General features: G+C 41.7%; 1 protein-coding gene across 2 annotated transcripts in view; it reads left to right on the top strand.

Moving 5' to 3' along the window:
• Positions 1-13430, top strand: part of LOC120386069 (oxysterol-binding protein 2-like) — a 354730-nt gene that overhangs the window by 17257 nt on the left and 324043 nt on the right. The window contains exon 2 of one of the 2 annotated variants that reach the window (XM_039504882.1): positions 6965-7508. The gene's annotated coding sequence lies outside the window, so the exon portion shown is untranslated. The other variant, XM_039504883.1, reaches the window with a different exon arrangement.

Genomic DNA, 13430 nt, shown 5'->3' with positions numbered 1-13430 from the left:
TGAAATCGAGGTAAATTAGATCCACTGCGTTTCCTTTGTCTAGAAAATCTGTTACCTTCTCAAAGAAGGAGATCAGGTTGGTTTGGCACGATCTACTGTTTGTAAAACCATGTTGTATTTTGTCCCAATTACCATTGACCTCAATGTCCTTAACTACTTTCTCCTTCAAAATGTTTTACATACTACAGATGTCAAACTAACAGACCTATAGTTACTCGGATCACTTTTTTTCCCTTTCTTAAAAATAGGAACTATGTTAGCAATTCTCCAGTCATACGGTACAACCCCTGAGTTTACTGATTCATTAAAAATTCTTGCTAATAGGCTTGCAATTTCATGTGCCAGTTCCTTTAATATTCTTAGATGAAGATTATCTGGGCCCTCCGATTTTGTCCCATTAAGCTGTTTGAGTTTGGCTTCTACCTCGGATGTGGTAATATCTACCTCCATATCCTCATTCCCATTTGTCATCCTTCCATTATCCCTAAGTTCCTCATTAGCCTTATTAAAGACTGAGGCAAAGTATTTATTTAGATATTGGGCCATGCTTAGATTATCCTTAACCTCCATTCCATCTTCAGTGTTTAGCGGTCCCACTTCTTCTTTCTTTGTTTTCTTCTTATTTATATGGCTATAGAACCTTTTACTATTGGTTTTAATTCCCTTTGCAAGGTCCAACTCTACATGGCTTTTAGCCTTTCTCACTTCATCTCCACATGTTCTGACCTCAATAAGGTGGCTTTCCTTGCTAATCCCGCCCATCTTCCACTCCTTGTAGGCTTTCTGCTTTTTCTTAATCACCTCTCTGAGATGCTTGCTCATCCAGCTTGGTCTACAACTCCTGCCTATGATTTTTTTCCCCTTTCGTGGGATGCAGGCTTCTGAAAGTTTCTGCAGCTTTGACTTGAAGTAATTCCAGGCCTCCTCCGCCTTTAGATCCACAAGTTCTTCAATCCAATCCAATCCACTTCCCTAACTAATTTCCTTAATTCTTTAAAGTTAGCCCTTTTAAAATAAAAAACCCTAGTCCCAGATCTATTATTGTTTATCCTTCCATCTAGTTTGAACTGAATTAGCTCATGATCACTCGAACCAAGGTTGTCCCCTACAACCATTTCTTCTGTGAGGTCCTCACTACTCACCAAAACCAAATCTAAAATGGCATCCCCTCTTGTTGGTTCTTCAACTACTTGGTGAAGAAATCCATCAGCTATCACATCCAGAAAAATCTGAGCCCTATTATGGTTACTAGCACTTGTCCTCCAGTCTATATCTGGGAAGTTAGTCTCCCATGATCACACAATTCCCATTAGTGTTTACTTCATTAAAAACATTAAAGAGGTCTCTATCCATATCCAGATCAGATCCCGGTGGTCTGTAGCACACCCCAAGCACTCTCTCAGGGGAGGCTCTAGTAGCTTTCTTTCCCAATGTGATTTTTGCCCAGACAGACTCTGTCTTATCCATTCCATCACTTCTTATTTCTTTACAGTTAACCTCATCATTGATATACAATGCTACTCCACCACCTTTGCCTTTATTTCTGTCTTTCCTAAACAGCACATAGCCTTCAATACTTGTACTCCAGTCATGACTACTATTCGATCATGTTTCTGTTATCCCTATAATATCCAGTTTCACTTCCTGCACCAGTAGCTCTAGTTCCTCCATTTTGTTACCTAGGCTTCTCGCATTAGTGTACAGACATCTTAATTTTTGCCGTTTGGCTTCACTGACATTCTTTATCCAGTTAGGCACAGACATTCTGCCACCAATATCACCCATTAGACTGGTATCTACACTACCCTTCCTCCTTATGTCCATTCTTCTGCCCATGGCTGTATCCTCTTACTTTTTCTTCCCTTTCATGTTGAATTCCAGCATGGAGATTACCTGGACATCTCCCAACCATCTCCCCCAAATTCCTAGTTTAAAGCTCTCTTAATCAGTTGTGCCAGCCTCCATCCTAGAAGCCTATTTCCCTCCTTACTCAGGTGAAGTCCATCCCTAGAGAACAGTCCTCTGTCCATGAATGCTTCCCAGTGGCCGTACATCCCAAAGCCCTCTTTATAGCACCACTGCCTGAGCCATCTGTTGATTGCCATAATCTTGTCACACCTTTGTTGCCCTTCATAGAATCATAGAATCTCAGGGTTGGAAGGGACCTCAGGAGGTATCTAGTCCAACCCCCTGCTCAAAGCAGGACCAAACCCAACTAAACCCTTCTCTAGGAACAGGCAGAATCCCACTGAAGATCACCTGAGCCTCAATTTCCTTTAGCATCTTCCCTAGTCTGGCATAGTCTCCCTTGATACGTTCCAGCGAGAATCTAGCCGTATTATTCGTTCCCACATGAAGGACAATCAACGGATTCTTTCCTGCTCCCGTTAGGATCCTTTTCAGCCTCAGGTCCACATCCCGTATCTTAGCACCCGGCAGACAGCACACCCTTCTGTTCTCTGGATCAGCTCTAGTTACAAGCCTGTCTATTCTTCTCAGTAAGGAGTCCCCAATCACGTAGACCTGCTTTTTCCTGGTGACAGTATGATTCTCCAGTCTATTCCCTGCTCCCACTAGCTGCAAGTCCTCTCGATTCCTATTCACCCTTGCAATCCTCCGCAACCCATCCTGTATCCTCCTGGGGCTCATATTTGGTGTTGTCTCCATTGACTCTTCCCCTGTTCCTGTAGGACTAGCTGCTCTTCTCTTCTTCCTTGCCCTCTCACCTTCAGCGACCACCTATTGTGCCCCTTCTTCATTTTCCACCTCTGCAAACCTGTTCCTGAGCTTTTTCTCCTTCACTGGCCCATCTTTTCCTCTGCCTGGTTCTCTTTAGTCACATGCTTCCACCGTCCACTTTTCTCACCCAGCAGTTTCCCCTCAGAATGGGGGGAGGGATAGCTCAGTGGTTTGAGCATTGGCCTGCTAAACCCAGGGTTGAGAGTTCAGTCCTTGAGGGGGCCACTTAGGGATCTGGGGCAAAAATCAGTACTTGGTCCTGCTAGTGAAGGCAGGGGGCTGGACTTGATGACCTTTCAAGGTCCCTTCCAGTTCTGGGAGATTGGTATATCTCCAATTATTACCTTTACCTTTCTTTGGTCTTGCTTCCATCTGCAAGTCTGAGCTTTTCCCTTCAGCCTCCTCATGTCTTTGCTCCATCATCTGCTCGAACCCCCTTCTAAACTCAACCAGAGTTTCCACCTGCATCTCCAGTCCTCGGATCTTTTCTTCCATCAGCCCTATCAGGCGACACTTCATGCAGATGAAACTCTTTTCAGGTACCCCCTCCAGGATCATGTACATGCCGCAGCTTCCACGTCCAGTCATCCTCATTGTGTCTTTCACTGCCCCCTCTCTATCGGTCATAGCCTTCCCACCTAAAACCTGTTAGTCCAAGAAACACAAACCAAAACAAACCCCCCAACAGGCACCAGAACACTGGCAGACCTCCACCCACTCCCTTCACTAGCCTGATTCATTTAAAAATGGGCTTGCAATTTCATGTGCCAGGTCCATTATGAACCGTACAATACAGTGTAAATAAAGAACCAGAGCTATTGGATTACGTGGGCATTGTATTTGAGTTTGGTTCTAAGTTCACACTGGAGATACCATCAGCTATTGTACTGTAAGGAGATCTTATATTCCCCCGATGCCACCACACTGACCCAACCACGCTTTCCTCCACTTCAGCCAGTAGTCTACAGTGATGAATTATTTCTTATACACAGTGTAGAAACAGCACCTCGCTACCATCACTAGGGTTATGCCCTCCATAGGGCATGAGATGTGTGGTCAGGGATACATTTAGTTCAGATTCCTTGGAATCTTAACTGTGAAGTTTCAGACCTTAAAATTTTACAACCACGTTTCTCCTAGCTTAATACGTTTTACTACACTGCCCTTTCTGTGGGAGCAAGGGGAAGTCTGTGGTCTTGCTGTCTGTGACCATACATTGATTATGGAAATGTATTAATCTCTTACTGCTTTGTTACAGTGTACCGTACACTGTGTGCACAAGATGCAATAATGCAGTGTTACAGTTGAAGTGAAGCACTTAAGTTAGGGAACTCAGAAGTTAAGGTTTTTACTGCATCGTTAACTCTGAATGTTTTTGCATATTCTGTGTTTTAGGGAATAGATTAATAAGTGATATGCGCAGCCCTACATTAAACGATGAAAACTGGACTAGGAAATACATGGCATTAACATTAAAGTGGAGTGAAATTATCATGACTTTAGGAACCTTAATCTTGGAATTGCCTGAATTGAGTGCTAGCTCACGTAGTCCTTAACCTAGCACCATCTTGTCACTTTTAATTTCTGTCTCCTTTTTTCAGGCTGGGAAATTATCAGGTACTGAAGAACCTAGGTTGGTGTTTTAGCTTCAATTTAACTAGCTTCTGCTAATGGCAGAAATTACTGTAGAAATAGATATGCAGGGGAAGCAATGGATTTTTAATTGCAAAAGAAAACAGGCTGTTATACTTTCTCAACATTCAACACACTACTTACTTTTGAGTCTACGCATCAACTCCTCGTATAAAAACATATTGATGGAAACAAGAAAATTCACTCTTCCAAACCTGTCTTTGTCTCATTTTCAGTAAAGGTTAAATGCCTTGTTAAGTCTGAATTACTGCTTTTTTAAATGCGCAGACATTTCTGGTTTCGTCTGTGCAGTCATTTGTAAAACTGAAGAATTATTGGCAAGTATGAATTTATATTTTAAAAACCTGTGTGCTCTGAGCTCTTGCTTATTGCATTCCTATAGGGCCACACACCTATCTTATTGTCCACACAACTTTAGAAAGACATTTTTGCTAGTTGTACTTTATTTTTTTGTTCTGCCACATAGCTAGACCAGTAACTCTCATTGAAGTTGGCAGCTCTTTCTTGTTTGTCAACACAGTCTACAGTCCTTCAAGTATCACATCATCTCAGTGGGGTTTGATACCAAGATGTGTAGAAAGCTAGTGTACGAGTTGAGTGCATTGTTAAACTACTTCATGTTTCTCTCTCCTTGACTAGGTCTGCTGCCAAATGTATGTGACTGCTGCTTGATAAGAATGGATTTAAAAACTAAGCCATGCTATGGTATTGCAATCTTGCTGATAACATTTACTACAAAAATAGTCTCCATAATTTCTAGGGTAAAACTAGCACTGCTTTAAAAGCAATGTGAGAATCATGCATAATGGAATATTCCTCGTATTCAGGTGTAGTGTAGGGATGTGTAATCCTTCTTCAGGGATCATATTTCTTAAGCTGTTTGTGTGTGGGGGGGGTGGGGGGATGGTGGAACCAAAACAAACAAAAAAAATCCCCAGCCAAACAAAAAAACTAACAAACCTCCACACGTCGCAAAAAGAAGACAATGGCTTTGGCTACGGATAAATTTGCTGGATTTAAGGAAAAAACTTGCTCCATAACTTCTCTTGTCAGGGATTCATAAGTGCAACTGCCTCAGAATGGATATCTTCCTCAACTGAAGAAGGGAAGATTTCCTTTCAAATCTGCTACAAAGCTGGAAGTGTTGATTAACGAATCTGCTCATGCTGAACTGTGTAATTTTATCCTGCAGTAAAAGTTTTATATTTGCGTTAGCCCAAAAGAGAATTCACTGGTCCATATCCAAAACAGACATTTTTTTTCTTTTTTCTCTTGAGGGGTTTTGGGTGTCAAAATGCATGTATGCCCCTGATTTTTTTTTTTAGACATTTATGTAAGAAGGAGCATGGTCTAAATGGTAGAACCCAAAATTCATGTTTCTCCATCCTTTTCCCAGATCTGTCACTGACTGTTTGGGCAGGTCACAAACCTGGAGCCTCTGTTTCAATTAAAATAGGCTAAACCTCCCCTGCTCTGGAGAGTTTGAAGCTTTGGTTGCTTTAACGTTAGATGAACTGAAAAGCAGTATAGAAATGCGAAGTCATCTTGGGGCGGGGTCTAGAGCATTGAGAGGCTGAGTGCTTTCTGCATGGGCAGCTCATGTGCTGCAGCTCCAAAGGTGGTGGTTCTGCCAGCTTAGATTTAATCTCTGTTGCCCTAAACATGTTCCGAAATCCAACAGTCTCAGGTGGGGGAGAGCTGAGTGGGCTTCCTGTCTGGTGTGGTACTTTGGGAGGAATAGTAGGGGACTCTGGAAAGTGGAAAAGCAGCCAGATTGTGGTAACCATATGGCATGCCAAGGGAGAGTTTATAGCCTGGGGAATTTAACGTTACTAGCGAGAGTGCTCAGAATTGTCCAGTTGCAGTGCTCTTACATGAATTTAAATTGGCGAAGGCACACAATGCTGTTTAATGCTAGCCTTGAGCTATAATTCTGCTGAGTGTCAAGTAATGTTATTTTAGGCTTAAGTATCTTTATCTACTTCCACATACAAACGTGGTGACACTGAATACTTGACTGCTCTTAAGCACCATTGTTAACATCCTGTGGTGAGTCCCTAAACTGTCAATGCTCCTTCACTTAGTTAAGGAAAGGAGAACTTAGGATAGCCCCATCCAGCACTTCAGTCACCCCAGTGTTTGGTTCTTCAAACATTTCATTCTCTGTAGAAACTGTGCTGGAGGCTTTATTTAGCCTGATAAAATTGAACAAAGGGCAGAAAAGAGCCATTTCTTTTGCAATTGTTAAGATTCCAGTTTGGGACAGTGAAGGGGTTTCCTGTAACATTTTTTTTCCATCGCTGATACTCTAGGGATCTTCCCTTTCTCTGAATCAGAGTTTAAATGTTTCTCTTCATGGGCCCACTTTAAAAAAAAATCAGAAGGGAAGGAAGCTGGAGAGAAAAATGAAGGTAACTGAAAATCAGACTTCAAGGACAAAAGCATTGCATGGCCTCTTGGAAGGAAAGGAAGATGACAAGCCCATGTTTATTTTTCTATATAAGCTATAGTTTTGTATTTTGTTGTTCGTTCTTGTGCTCTTTAAAAATTGGTTGACTCTTTTCTGTTGTAGTGCACTGTCTTCTGTACACACCCGCAAAGGAAACAATGGCAGCTGAAACCAGTGACCAAGTGATCTGTCAAATGAAAGATTACTAAAGTGCAGACTGAACTGCTTTGGCCATCAGTTGGGAACTTTTGATTACCACCCTCTGCAATGATGTCGTTCGACAACTTAGCGAGTCTACGCTGGAACGCTGTGCACTGCTGCGCACCTGTCCTGCCTCCACCGCTTGCCAAGAGAAGAAACTGGGGAGGTCTATTGTGTTGCTTTCTAAAGAGCCATTTGGACAGATGGAGCCTAATGCAGGAGATCTCTTTACTTTGCCAAACCTTAACTGCTAGGAATGCCTGTTCCTTTCCTAGAAATTGCTGCCTACCTGAGGAGAGAGAATGGGGAGGTAGATAACACAATGCACTTCGAGAACTCTAAATGCTTCCCATTCTTACATGTTTGTATCAAGAGAAGGCTGAGCTTGCCTAAGCAACAAGTGGAAGATGTAACTGAAACCCTAGCCTGTCCTCTTGGCTGCTACGTTTTGCATACTCTCTTGCTAGTAAGTGAAAGTGTGAAAAACCATTTAATCTGTTCTCAAGCGAAGGGGCTGAAGAACTCTGCATCTCTTGAAATAATCTGACTGCAGGTTTAATCCTTTGAGCCTGTTGATCAAAGGGATTTATCCAAGGTAGCCAGTGCTCTTGTGCATTGGAGGGCCAGAGTTCTGCATTGTGCTGGCTCTCTTGCACTGTACTCTCTCTTTTAAAGTACTGCGGAGTTGGTGGTGGGGGGCGGGGGAGCTGCTTTTTTTGTAGTTCTAGTTCTTATAGTTTATGTAAAATAGAAATATTCATTTCTCCCATGTTTGGTAAACAGTGTCTCCACTGGAAACAGATGGTGAGTTCTCCAATATTCATGTTTAGACTTAGTTTGCCCATCCTCTGCAATCTTAATTGTCTTTCCCATCAGGACTGGAATGGATGGAATTGTATATCAAGAGCTGGAATGGTCCGACGCTTGTATCCTCTGTAGATTCTCAGTTCGCCATGTTTGGGATTAGTTTGACTTCCCACCAGTACAGAGTATCCCTCCTTCACCTTCAGTCTATCCGGCTCTAAATACTCTTTGTTCAGCTGTCAGTTAATGTTGATTCCCCAAATGAGATACTAATATGGGACAAAGGAACAAAACAATTACTCGGCAACTTAATTATCCTAATTTCTTTGCACCTGTTAGCTTTGTAGAGTGTCTTTCTCTGACGCTAAGGACTTGCCAAGTGTGATGACAGCAGAGAGTCCTGTGGCACTTTATAGACTAACGGACGTATTGGAGCATGACCTTTTGTGGGTGAATACCCACTTCGTTGGATAAATGTCAAGTGTGATGAGTTTCTCCTGGAATTTGAGAACTTTTCTTTATGATGTCTTTACTTCTGGATGTTTCAGTGGCTCCAGTGGAGTCCCAAAGCTGCACCGTTGTGGCATTGATGGCTGGAGTCCTGAGAAGTCAGTGCCTTTGTTTAGGGGATGGCTAATGGAGTAAACTTGCACTGAGTTCAGCTTCTCTTCTAGGCCTCTGAATTTTCCTCTTGCTGCCCTGTGTTGTATTTGACCTGGTTTTGTATGTAAATGTTTGTCCTTCTGGCCACTGGGTGGTGATCTCGAAATCCTGTTAAGGACTCTCCTCTCATTTAGTGTTGATTGAAGCTACCTCACTGCACTAAGATTTCTCCAGAGAGCTTTGATACACTTCTCGTTCTCTGCTCGAATAACCATTTTTGTTCATGCCTTCAGTAAACAGCCAGCAGTGTTTTTGTAAGAGCATCAAATAGATATGTACTAGGGGAATCAGTATCCAAGCATGAAAGACAGGGTGTGTAGCATCTGGCAAGTCATTTTTTCATTTTCTTCACACTGGCTAGGAAATATATTTACTGCTCACATGTATTTTAGACTTGTATCACCCTTCTGGTCTCTATGTCCAAATGTGGTTTCTTAGCAAAGATTAATCTACTTCCCTCCCACCCCATCATCTCAAGCCTCAGAAGTAGCAAATCATTTGAAGAGAGACGATGGTAAAGTTCCAGGGAAGAGCAGTATTGGCACGTCTGCTACTGAAGTGAATGTGTCTGGGACTGATGTCTACAAATAAATGAGGATTCTGGCGTGGTTCCTTCGATGGGAAGTTCAGGATTCTAGCCGTTTGGTATGCACAGGAAAGAAGTGAGGTAAAGCTGCTCTTTATGGAACACTTGGTCTCTTTCCACCTGCTGCATTTGCATTACACGTAGCATCAGGTTTTGTTGGAATGTTCTTGGGGTTTCTATAAAACAGCTTTGTGATGGCACATGCTAAACAAACACATTGGCAGGCGTTTGGGGCAACACGTGGGCAATTCTCTGGGGAATTACTGTGGATGGCTATTGGAATTTAGTTCTTCTGAGAATCAGAAATGTGCACAGCTAACATTCCCTCTCCACATATGACCTGTGGGGAGTCATCAGATTTTTCTGACTGGATGCCACTGATACTTGATGGTGAAGGTGAATTTTGTGGAGGAGGGTTGTCATGGAAACTAGAATCCAGGTCTTGAGTTTCACTAGATAAACATTCAGCTCCTAGGCAGAAAATAAAGACACCAACCCTTATAAGGCCGACCAGATTAAAAAGCAGCTTTGAGATTTGTCCCTAAATCTGTGCTTGTGAAGTTTGAATAATGTTTGATATAAATTCTAAGAATTTAACGTGTGCAGCCCAAATGCTTTTGCGGCTAGCCCTCCTCTAACTGATCCCAGCTGAACACCTGTTTGGTGTGGCATATCAACAGAAGACTTGGTTTTCTTTCTGGTGTGGGTGGAGTATCCCTCTTCTAGACTGACAATCTGAGAGATGGGAAATGTCTCAGATGTCTCTGCAGACACGTGCAAACTTCAGAGGAAAGTCTCACGCAAGGCAATACACTAAAGTAACCCTGAAGTCTAATTTAAATATCAGTAACCCAAGAAATTTGTGACTCCATCTTTTAGTCCTTGCCTAGGTCCTGCAGAGCAGGCGCACCTCTGTCAGTGTGGTTCCTCTACAAAGGTGTGTGGTCTTACACATATGAGCTTCTGCACGCTGGCTTAAGGTGATGAACTACAGATCATTTCTGCGTGAACTGAGTTTAGTGAGTTTAAAAGCCCGGCCAAACTTTCAAAAGTGTGTGTGTGCTTTTGCATGACACTCTCTTGCGTTCCCTTGTGCAAGTTGAGGAAGGGTGTCACATATGCAGAAATTCTGATGTACGTGTGAAACTCGGATGCTGCCTATTCAAAAGGGGTCTGCACATCTGAAAATATGGGCCTTAATATTTAGGATTGTTTCCACATTTTATACGTCCGCAGTGGGATGACATGCGGCAGTCCCTGTTCTGCCACAAAATTCCTGTGTAACCCTGGGCAAGTCACTTAGCCTCTTCATGCCCCAGTTCCCATCTGTAAGATGAGGATAATAGCACATCCCTCCCTCATAGATGTGTTGGGAGGGGAAACACCATAGCATCTGAGCACCTCAGTTGTTACAGGGGCCATAGAAATAGCATGTACCTAGACATCCCCCTCAACCCCTAAGATGGGTCTCCTCTTTCTGCCCCTCGCTGTTTCATAAGCCATATGTACTGTGACCAATTTGACAAACATCTGAAGGCGGACACCTCCTAAACGGAGCTCTGGAAAGCAAGAGATTTGACTTTAAGGGCTGAACTCTGCCTCCTGAGACGAATGCACAGCTCCCATTTAATTCTGTATATCTCACAGAACACAGTTTGACCCTTTTTGTTTTGCTCTGATCATTTTTTGGTTTACATTTCTTGTACATGTCTATATTGCAGATCGGGGTAGGCAACCTATGGCACGGGCGCCGAAGGCGGCACACGAGCTGATTGTCAGTGGCACTCACACTGCCCAGGTCCTGGCCACCGGTCCAAGGGCTCTGCATTTTAATTTAGTTTTACATGAAGCTTCTTCAACATTTTAAAAACCTTATTTGCTTTACATACAACAATAGTTTAGTTATATATTATAGACTTACAGAAAGAGACCTTCTAAGAACGTTTAAATGTATTACTGGCATGTGAAACCTTGAATCAGAGTGAATAAATGAAGACTCGGCACAGCACTTCTGAAAGGTTGCCGACCCCTGTTGTAGATTGTGGCCAGGAGCCCCAGAGCTCAGTTTTAGTACCATGCTGTTAAATATCTACTTTGAATCCGAGGTGGTGGCAGTTCAGTGGCTGGTGAAAAGATTCCTCTGTGTGTGTGTGTGTGTTCGCTCAGTCAGTATAAATGTGTGTATATTGTATGTTAAATCCTGCCAGAATTAATGCATCATACAATTAGATTCCAATCGAGCACCTAGGAACCCCAGCCATGGGCCGGAACCCCACAGTGCTAGACACTGTGCAGACAGTCCCTCCCCCATAGAACTTACAGGCTAAAGTTGAGAAGTCAAGTTCTTGTCAGGAAATGCAGAGTAAGGCTGTGAATGTTCGACCTTGGCTCTGCCCCCTTGTGCTTATGTCTTAAATTATGGGCAAATAATAAAAATGTGTCTAATGAACACCTAGAATTTTTATGCAACCTTCTACAGAGTCTTCAAATGGGGGTTGAATTCAAGTCAGATGTATGAGAACAAAACAAGCCGAGTAGGAAGAAAATCAGTGCAGTGGTTTTAAAGTTACTTTAGAGTTGGCAAAGGCATTGAGAAGGAGATTGATAGTACAGTGAATCTCAACAGAAATTCAACTGTACATGTGTAATATAACTTTTATTAAGTGTTCACATCTTTTAAATAGAGAACAGATTTTTCTTCAAGTATGGCTTTAACTTTGAGTCATGGAGATATACAAAATAAACCAAGCTTGAAGTACCTAGCTTTAATTGTTTGAGTTATTGGAGTGCAACATTTCTCATGAGAGCATATGAAAAACTGCCTTCAAGTCTGAATAACTCAGCAATTGAGTTTTGCCTCAGCTTTTCAGAAAATCTTCTTTGGGCTCAGACAAAGCCTTAAATTTCTACCCAGAAAGAATTGGTAAATTACGAGCATCTGTGAAAAACAGACAAGAACAGAAATTGGAATTTAACTTTGACTGTAGTATATAGTGTGTGTTCCCTCTATGATAGTTGGTAGACAGTTTTGGAATTCTTTAGAATGAAAGGCCTTCTAAAAATGAAAGAGAAATACATTAAAACTTCTATTATGGTCACTTTATAGTTTGAGCACACAAATGCTTAGAGTTGGGAGGACCACAAAAAACCTGAGCAGAACCTTTAGTCAACTAAAATGTTACTCAGGACTTTGTTCCTTTTTGCAAAATGTGCTACTCACATTTGTAATATATTGTGAAGTATAAATATTTGTCAGATGAACTTTTTACATATGGTGGCTTTTATTTGATCACATAATTGCTTAAAAAAACTCCTATAAATCAGATGCTCCTGATCCTTTGTTGTGAATTAGTGAGTTTCCTCTGAGATAGAAGTCTTTGGGCCAGAACTGTTTGTTCAAAATGTAGAAATAATAAACTCTGGCAATCTTTTCTCTAATGTTTTGTACTTGTGGTGCAGAATATTAGAATATCAACATTTTGGCTGTAAATAACTTTTCCTTATTCACTTTCTCCACACAACTCATGATTTTATCTCTCTCTATCATATCCCCCCTTAGTCTCCTCTTTTCCAAGCTGAAAAATCCTAGTCTCTTTATTCTCTCCTCATATGGGACCCGTTCCAAACCCCTAATCATTTTAGTTGTCCTTCTCTGAACCTTTTCTAATGCCAGTGAATCTTTTTTGAGATGAGGAGACCACATCTGTACGCAGTATTCAAGATGTGGGCGTAGCATGGATTTATATAAGGGCAATAAAATATTCTACATCTTATTCTCTATCCCTTTTTTAATGATTCCTAACATCCTGTTTGCTTTTTTGACTGCTGCTGCACACTGTGTGGACGTCTGCAGAGAACTATCCATGATGATTCCAAGATCTTTTTCCTGACTCGTTGTATCTAAATTACCCCCATCATATTGTATGTATAGTTGGGGTTATTTTTTCCAATGTGCATTACTTTACATTATCCACATTAAATTTCATTTGCCATTTTGTTGCTCAATCACTTAGTTTTGTGAGATCTTTTTGAAGTTCTTCACAGTCTGCTTTGATCTTAACTATCTTGAGCAGTTTAGTATTGTCTGCTAATCTTTTTCAGAGCCACTGTTTACCAGGGTAGATCCTAGAAGTCTGGCCTGTGTTCTTTGTTCCTAGATGTGTACATCTTACATTTAGCTGAATTAAAACAAGTTGCTTGCCTCCAGTTTAACAAGCAATCCAGATTGCTCTATAAACGACCTGCCCTCTTCGTTATTTATCACTCCCTCAATTTTTGTGTCATCTGCAAACTTCCAGTGATTTTTTTCTTCTCCCAGCTCATTGATTAAACATT

The sequence above is a fragment of the Mauremys reevesii genome, linkage group 18, assembly GCF_016161935.1.
Source record: "Mauremys reevesii isolate NIE-2019 linkage group 18, ASM1616193v1, whole genome shotgun sequence".
In the NCBI taxonomy this organism is placed as follows: domain Eukaryota; kingdom Metazoa; phylum Chordata; order Testudines; family Geoemydidae; genus Mauremys; species Mauremys reevesii.
The sequence above is the reverse complement of the archived record's forward strand: the minus strand, read 5'-3'. Positions and strand labels throughout refer to the sequence as shown.